General features: G+C 37.3%; 1 pseudogene; it reads left to right on the forward strand.

Moving 5' to 3' along the window:
- Positions 1-6,022: 6,022 nt before the first annotated feature.
- On the forward strand, positions 6,023-7,285 carry LOC138177640 (olfactory receptor 51L1-like; annotated as a pseudogene).
- The last annotated feature ends 845 nt before the right edge of the window (positions 7,286-8,130 follow it).

The raw sequence follows: 8,130 nt of genomic DNA on the forward strand, positions 1-8,130 counted from the left end.
ATCACTACTTGTACAGGAAAGCCACCCAGTTCATGAGCCTGGCAATTTCATATAGGGACTTATTGTCGTAACAACCCTTATGTTCATCTGTCATTTTATTCCCTATTGCTATGTTTGATGCAATTCTTATGGTAGCTCTCAATAAATAAATTGTATTTAGGAAAAAGTTAGTATTCTGGACAAAAGATAGGATGGTCAAAACAATGATCATGATGATATAAGGCTTTCATTTATTTAGATTTTAAAGTTTTCAAAGCACTTTCCATATTATCCCATTTAATGCTCAAAACAACCATAGGAAATAAGTGCTATTATTATTCCCGTTTTGGAGAGGGGGAAAAAATTAAGCATAGGTTAAAAGACTTATCTATGGTCAAACAACTAGTGTAAGAGGCCTTCTTTGAGCTGAGCTTTTCCTGCCTCCATGTATATCACTTTATCCACTGTATATGTATGAGGCTAGATTTTCCTCAACAATACATCATGATTTATGAGGATCAAGTAACACGACTGAGCATCTTTATCTTGGGAGCCAGATCATGAAGGGCCAGTGGCATTTGAGTTTTCCCAAACACAATAGGGAATCATTGTAGCTTCTTCATGCAAGTGACATGATCATACATGTCCTTTAGGAACAATATCAGCTCACCAACTGTGTGCTAGGTCTACTATAAAGGGTGACCCTATAGGAAGAAAGACCAATAATGGGCTTTTCACAATATTCCAAGTGAAAGATGGTGAAAGACTGACCTCTAAGTTTTTTTTTTCCTTGTCCTTAACAACAGAAATACAAGAAAGTTAGAATATAGGTTCTATTTTTATCAAGCATTTCCCAAATGTATTTCAGTCAGAGAACAATTCCCTACCACAAGAGACCAATGAGGTCCCTTAAGTGAAGAACTTCTAATCTTTGGCTGCGTCAGAACACTGGTGGCCTTATCTTCTTTGGGAATTGTCCAGTTAATTGAGCAACAAGAGATTCTAGGAATGAATTTATATGAGCTGTCCTTGCAAGCTTACAACACAGGAAAGAATTTGTGACTTGACTGTGAGAAGATGTCCTCCAGAATCTGAGCGAGTCTTGCAAAGGTAAAATAGAGGCAAAGATGATGGGAAAATGAGCTCAGATTGAGCTAGAGATCTTAAGTTGGGCCTGGGGACAGAGAGTAGAAGAAATACATCACACATTTTTGTTAAGATTTTTCACAAGGTCTTATGTGAAAGCGCAGTTAGGATACTTAACAAGTTGAAGGAAAGCTTGACTAGAACTGGTTCCCATTTCAACCTGAAGATCCTCAGGCTTCATGCTATATGCGGCCAGAACCTCCCTCATCTTATACCCACCTCCCTCCAATTCAGATCCATTATAAAAGTAATGCCATAGCTGTGTCCTGGAGAAATACCATTTTTGCCTCCAAACAGAGGCTACTCATTACCTGAGAATCTCTGTCTCTCTTAATCCAGAGTTCAAATTCTCCCAAACATGTCACAGTTTCTCACGTACTTTCAGGAAAACCATAAAGCATTCTTTCAGAGATTTCATAGAATTAAGAGTTGTAAAGGACTTTACATATCTCCAAAATAAACCTCATTTTTGCCCCAGGAGACAACTTTGAACCAGATTGGTTATGACTTGCCCAAAGTAACAAAGTAGAAAGTAACAATGTCAGCATTCAAACCCAGATCTCACACCAAATCCAGTACTTTTTCCACTCTATCATCTTGGACACCAAAATTAAACACTAGAAACCCTTTAGGGACTCAGTTTAGTGAGAGAGAACATTACACTAAACAAGAAGGAGAATGGAGAATAATTGCATCTCCATAATGCAGGATCCCAGTGAGCAAACAGGGCTCTTTCCATCATCGTAGTCTGATCTTAAAAAAAAAAAAAAAGTCTTGATATCCAATTTCACTCCTATCTACCATTCAAAGTCCTGACTGATGCTGTCTCTATATTGGTTGTTATTCTCCTTTCATTTTCCTTCCTTTCCTATATAATACATTACTCAGCAAAAGATTTCCCTTCTCTATAGCAAAGGTTTGTTGTTGTTCAGTCATATAGCCATTTCTGACTCTTTGTGACCCTGTGGCCCATTTAATACTGTCCTTGAAATTTTCTTGGCAAAGATACTGGATTGATTTGCTATTTCCTTCTTTAGTGGATCACCATTTGTTAGAACTTTTCGCTATGATCTATCTAGGGAAACCCAAATGAAATAGCTAATAGTTTATTGAGCTACAGAAGCCCTTCTACCACAACAAGGCAGAAATCCTGGACAAGATATTAATGATTACCTTCTCCTATGTTTTACCTTCCATTCTAGTAAGGGTGATTCCACAAATATATTTATTATGCTTCAGTTATCCTGGGCAAACTCTTTGAATTTCCACTCCTCTCATCAATAATAATAATAATAACAACTAGCATTAATATGTGCCTTGAGGTTTTCAAAGTGTTTTACATGTTATTTCATTTGACATTTATGACAGCTCTATGTGGTGGATGCTCTTACTTTCCCCATTTTATAGATGAGCGCTTCAGTAAATTATTCAGAGCCATACAGCTCCTAGATGTGTGAGGCAAGATTTCAAGTTCAAGTCTTCTCCAATCCAAGTGCTACATTTCTTTTACTATGCCACCTGTTTGCCCTTTCCCAACCTACAGCCAGTTATAGGTTCTAAAACTGAGTAATCTCTGCAGTTTTATAGATAACATTGGACACTCCATTAATAGGGAAATTAATACTCTACTACATTAATAGAAATATGGTTTCAATAATAAGTATAGCACTAAAATATGCTTCATATAGTTTTTTCTTCATTCTTTTCATAAACTCCCCACACTTTTAATAGCTCTTCAGGTTATCGAGGCAGTTAAGTATTCTGAGGAAAAGAAACTAAAAATATAATGTTGGAATCAGAAGACTTGCGTTCAAGTACTATATCAAATGCTTGATAGTTGGGTCTATTACTTTGAGATGATTGTTACATAGAAAGGACTTTGTATGTCTTAAAATACTAAAGAGATGTCATATTATTTTCATTGTTAGAAGTCATGGTAGAATCATAGATTGAGTTAAAATTGTCCTTTTTTAGAAGTCATCCAGCCCATGTTTCATCTTATGAGACATTTCCCCATTGAAAAGGGTTTATAAGGTGCCCTAGGTGGTGCTGTGAATAGAGCATTGGTTTTGGAATCAAGATTCATCTTCGTGGGTTTAAATCCAGCCTCAGACACTTACTAGCTCTGTGACTGTGGTGAAGTCACTTAAATCTGTTTGCCTCAGCTCCTCATATGTAAAATGAACTGGAGAAGGAAATGGAAAACCACTTTAGTATCTTTGTAAAGAAAACCTCAAAAGGGGTCCCCAAGAATCTAAAACAACAAGAGATCAAAGGGAATAAGCAAACAGATTAAAAAAATTAATCATAAGTTAGGTGATACAGTGGACAGAGCACCATACCTAGAGTAAGGAAGACCTGATTTCAAATCCAGACTGAAACCCTCACTAACTGTATGACCCTAGTCAAGTCACTTAATCTTTGCCTCAATCTTCTTCATCTGGAAAATAGAGATAATAATAGCACTTAGCTCTCAGGGTTGTTAGGACAAAAAGCAATAATATTGATAAACATGAAACTAACAAGACTTAGCAACTGAGCAAATAATGGGAACTGAGACAGAATGAAAAGGTGAGTATATCCACAAGCTTGATAGTCTGGGACACTGAAAGAGTGATAGTATCCTTGACAAAAGTTAGGAAAAATCGGTTCATTATATAGTCAAGAGCACTGAGAATTTAAGGTATTAAATGAATCAGTGAAGTTCACAAAATTAGTAAATATCAGAGCCTGGATTCAAGTCCATATCCTCAGACTCTAGATTTAGCACAATTCTCACTACTCCATTTTGCCCAATTGTGTCAGAGAGCAAAACCAAAAGTTGAACTAATTTAGAAAAAAAGTCTATCAAGTTGTCTGGCAGAGGGGAGAGCCAAAAATTGGGTGGCTTGTTTTTTCATCACTTCCCTGAAAAGTTTTAGGAGTCAACATAACCTAGACCTCCTGAGTTAAGCGTCAAATAAATCTGTTCTCTAAGCAACTGGTCTGGTTTCTCAGCCCCACACCACTGAATTCAAATAGTGCGATAAGGTGTTCCTGTAATTTCCCTCCTTTTGGGCTTAAAAACCCAAAACTCATATTATAGTAAGTGCATAATTCTGCAAAAAAGCAGAAATCTAGTTTAAGGTTTAAAATAACCAGAATCAGTGGAGGTATCTCCTTCATTGTCACATTGTCTTCTCATCAAGAGTTCAATGGAATTCCTTTAAGGAGGGATCTTTTCTCAATTTGTCATAGTCAGAAGGATCAAATTGGGTAAGCATCAAAGGCTGTAAATCAGGGGACTTAGACTAATACCAGGAAACAAGTGTACTACCCAATACAAGGAGATTTCTCAGTCACTGAAAGAACACATAGCTACAAATTTCACAAAAAGTTAAAAAAAGAGAGGTTCACAATTAAGGTCAATGAAACTTAGTTCAGCAGAGTCACTTCTAAGTCCCTTCAGTTGTGGGAGGTCCTTGTTTTTCACTCAAAAGCTTCATTAATTTAGAACTTCATAACATTCTTGCAGCAAATTCTCTCACAAAGTTAAAAAGATTTTATAACCTCATTAAGCCTGAAGATCCAAGGAACTGAGAATATGTAAACTACCCAAAGAAATTCACAGATAATTACAAAGCCTGTGGTACTGGCCCAAACAGCACATAATTATTAGTATTCATTTTAAAGCAAAATATACCCAAATAAGTACTTGATTTTTTTAATTTTTATTTTTTTGCTTTTTGGGGGGGAGGACAATTGGGGTTAAGTGACTTGCCCAAGGTCACACGGCTAGATTTGTGTGTGTGTGTGTGTGTGTGTGTGTGTGTGTGTGTTAAGTGTCTGAGGCTAGATTTGAACTCAGGTCTTCCTGACTCCAGGGCCGGTACTCTATTCACTGTGCCACCTAGCTGCCCCATACTTGATTTTTTTTTTTACCAGAATGACAATAGTCTTTATCAAAAGAAGAGTTAATTTCCCAATAATACAATTCCCTCCTGGCAGGTCATGTGGTTCAATCTGTAGCTCTTGGATTTGAGTATTGGATCACAGTACCATACTCACCAATATATCAGGGTGGCTGCTGCCAGTATATAGTATTAGAAACAGGTATATGGTTTATTTCTAATGGTGACAAGAAGTCTGAGAGACTACAGGGAGGGAGGGAGGGAGAGAGAGAGAAAGACAGAGACAGAGAGAGAGACAGAGACACAGAGAGAGAGACACAGAGGGAGAGAGAGAGAGATACGTGCCAGAGGACTAATGGACAAATTTTCTCTAAGAACTTTTGAGAGATCGATCTCAAAAGGACTACTAATTTGCCAATCAGGGTCATGAAGACCCTTCTAACCCTATATTGAAAATTTGCTGGGTCAAGGTGTCACATAGCCACTGTGTAGAGTTGAAACAAAAGATCAAAACAATGTTCCATTCAAACTCCAAGGTTACTCAGCTGGTTCTCCTCATTTAGACTGATCTCGCTTAGGTCCATCCTGACCCTTGGGTTGACCACCAGAGACCCCACTTTTAACACTCTAATTATTGTGGCACAGAATAAAACTCAGAACTGAAAAGATTTAGAAAGAAATATATTAAATTGTCTAGTAGATGGGTATCCCACAGAGGCAAAAAAAGTATGTTCTACTCCATGAAGTTTTCTGTAAGTTATACATTATACAGTATTCAAATAAAAGAATAAGGAAACAACAGCTCATTGGTCAGCACAAAGGTAATTTCCAAGTTGAAATGCATAGCAGGAAGAAGATCCTCATATCCCTTGTATCAGTCTTCATGTCCTTGCAAGACTTAGGGGATCAATATAACCTGGATCCCTTGAGTGAAGCATTAAACAAATCTAGTCTCTAAACACTCTCAGCCACACAGGGCTAGGTTCAAACAATGCAACAAAGTTTTCAAACAGCTCTTTGTGTTTTAAAGATATTTGTAGTAAGAACAGAAGTTTTATGATTGATCATACCAGTAGTTTAGGAATAATGAATCATTTAGCAAACTTACTAACTGCAAAATATCAGGAGAAGAGAAAGGGAGTAATTACAAAGAAAAAATAAAGGGGTAAATGGAAAAATGGTTTAGAAGGAAAGATCAAATTACAGTAACAAAATACATATTATTAAAGCATTTTACAGTCCTTTTGTGACTTTAATTTCCTTACAGGAGTGAGTGGGTGTGAGATGGGATTGTGGCTCTGTGCAGAAGCTCCATGGCAGACTTCAATACCAGTATTGCCCTATCTACCACCTTCTACCTCATAGGAATTCCTGGCTATGAGGCAGTGCACCATTGGATCTCCATCCCCTTCTGTATCCTCTATCTCATTGGGATAGTGGGCAACTGTACCATCCTTTATATAGTCCGAACTGACCCAAGCCTCCATGAACCCATGTACTATTTCTTGGCCATGTTATCCCTCTCTGATATGGGCATGTCCCTTCCCACTCTTGTATCACTCTTCCGAGTACTGTGATCCATCTCCAGGGAGATTGAATTTAACACCTGTGTGATACAGATGTTCTTCATCCATACTTTCTCCATCACAGAATCAGCAATACTCTTAGCAATGGCCTTTGACCGCTATGTAGCCATCTGTAACCCCCTGAGGTATTCCACCATCCTCACCCCACAGCGCATTGCCAAGATTGGAGTAGCAGCTTTCCTCAGGAGCTCCCTCTCTATTACTCCATTAATAATCCGCCTTGCTTATTTCCCCTTCTGTTGCTCCCATGTCCTCTCTCATTCCTACTGCCTACATCAGGACATGATTCACTTAGCTTGTGCTGATATTAAGTTTAATGTCATCTATGGTTTGGTTTTGATCACTATTCTATGGGGATTTGACTCCCTGGGTATTATGGTTTCTTATATCTTTATTCTCCGTTCTGTGCTAAGCATTGCATCCCAGAAGGAAAGACTCAAGGCTCTCAACACGTGTGCCTCCCACATCTGTGCTGTTCTCATCCTCTATGTTCCTATGATTGGTCTGTCTCTTGACAACCGTTTTTCAAAGCATTCCTCTCCACTCGTCCACATCTTCATGGCTCACATCTACTTGCTGGTTCCTCCTGTACTCAACCCCATAATCTACAGTGTGAAGACCAAGCAGATTCGCATGGGAATCATCCGTCTATTTTCTAGGAGAATTCATTCTACATGGGGTTAAGTCATGCCAAGAAATTTTGTTTGTGACAAATGACAATTGTGAGGAGCAGAAATCAAGACTTAAATTATACGGGGTCATTTACCACTCTACTCAGGGGAAGGATGTCTCAACTAGGGGAATACAGAAAAATGGAAGAAGAGTGGAGGAATAATGTAGACTGGAATACTGAAACACCCTGTGGTGTCTACTTATGACTTGAGATCTCTCAACCAGGACACCCAACATTGTCCCATTCCGAGTAAAGAGGCTCACAAAGCCAGGGTCTGCACTCCAAACTTTATTAGGGAACTATACTTACAGAAGACTGCTGAAATTATCCCTTGTGGTAGACTTCAAGAAGAAGGGCAAACCATGGTATAAGTCCATAAAGGGGCTTTGTTCTTTTTATATGTTTTATTTATTTGTTTTTATGTATTTATTTATATATTTATATTTATTTGTTTTATTTATAGGTTTTACTGAATATATATAATATATTATATTTATTATAATAAATTATATATCATTATAATATATAAATATAATATATTAATTATATTATAAATATATTTATTTGTTCTATTTATATGTTTTACTGAAACTGCTTATGGAGGGAATGGTTTGAAGCATGCAGGATATAGAGGGGTAGTACATAGCTTAAGTAAACAGGATGTGTAAATGACTAGCCAACATGGAGTTGACTGGTAGTCACACATCATTCTTTTTTATTTCCTTTAAAAAAAAAGTATTTTAGACTCAAGGGCCAGAACACAAATACAGAATAGAGAAAAGAAACAAAAACATATCATAAACTTAAATATTGGAACTTAAATACAAAGGAAAAAAGTATGTCATGTATATAGTAA

This window comes from Petaurus breviceps, unplaced genomic scaffold, assembly GCF_028583685.1.
Source record: "Petaurus breviceps papuanus isolate PSGF00001 unplaced genomic scaffold, PetGlider_PUasm1.0 90444, whole genome shotgun sequence".
Classification (NCBI taxonomy): domain Eukaryota; kingdom Metazoa; phylum Chordata; class Mammalia; order Diprotodontia; family Petauridae; genus Petaurus; species Petaurus breviceps.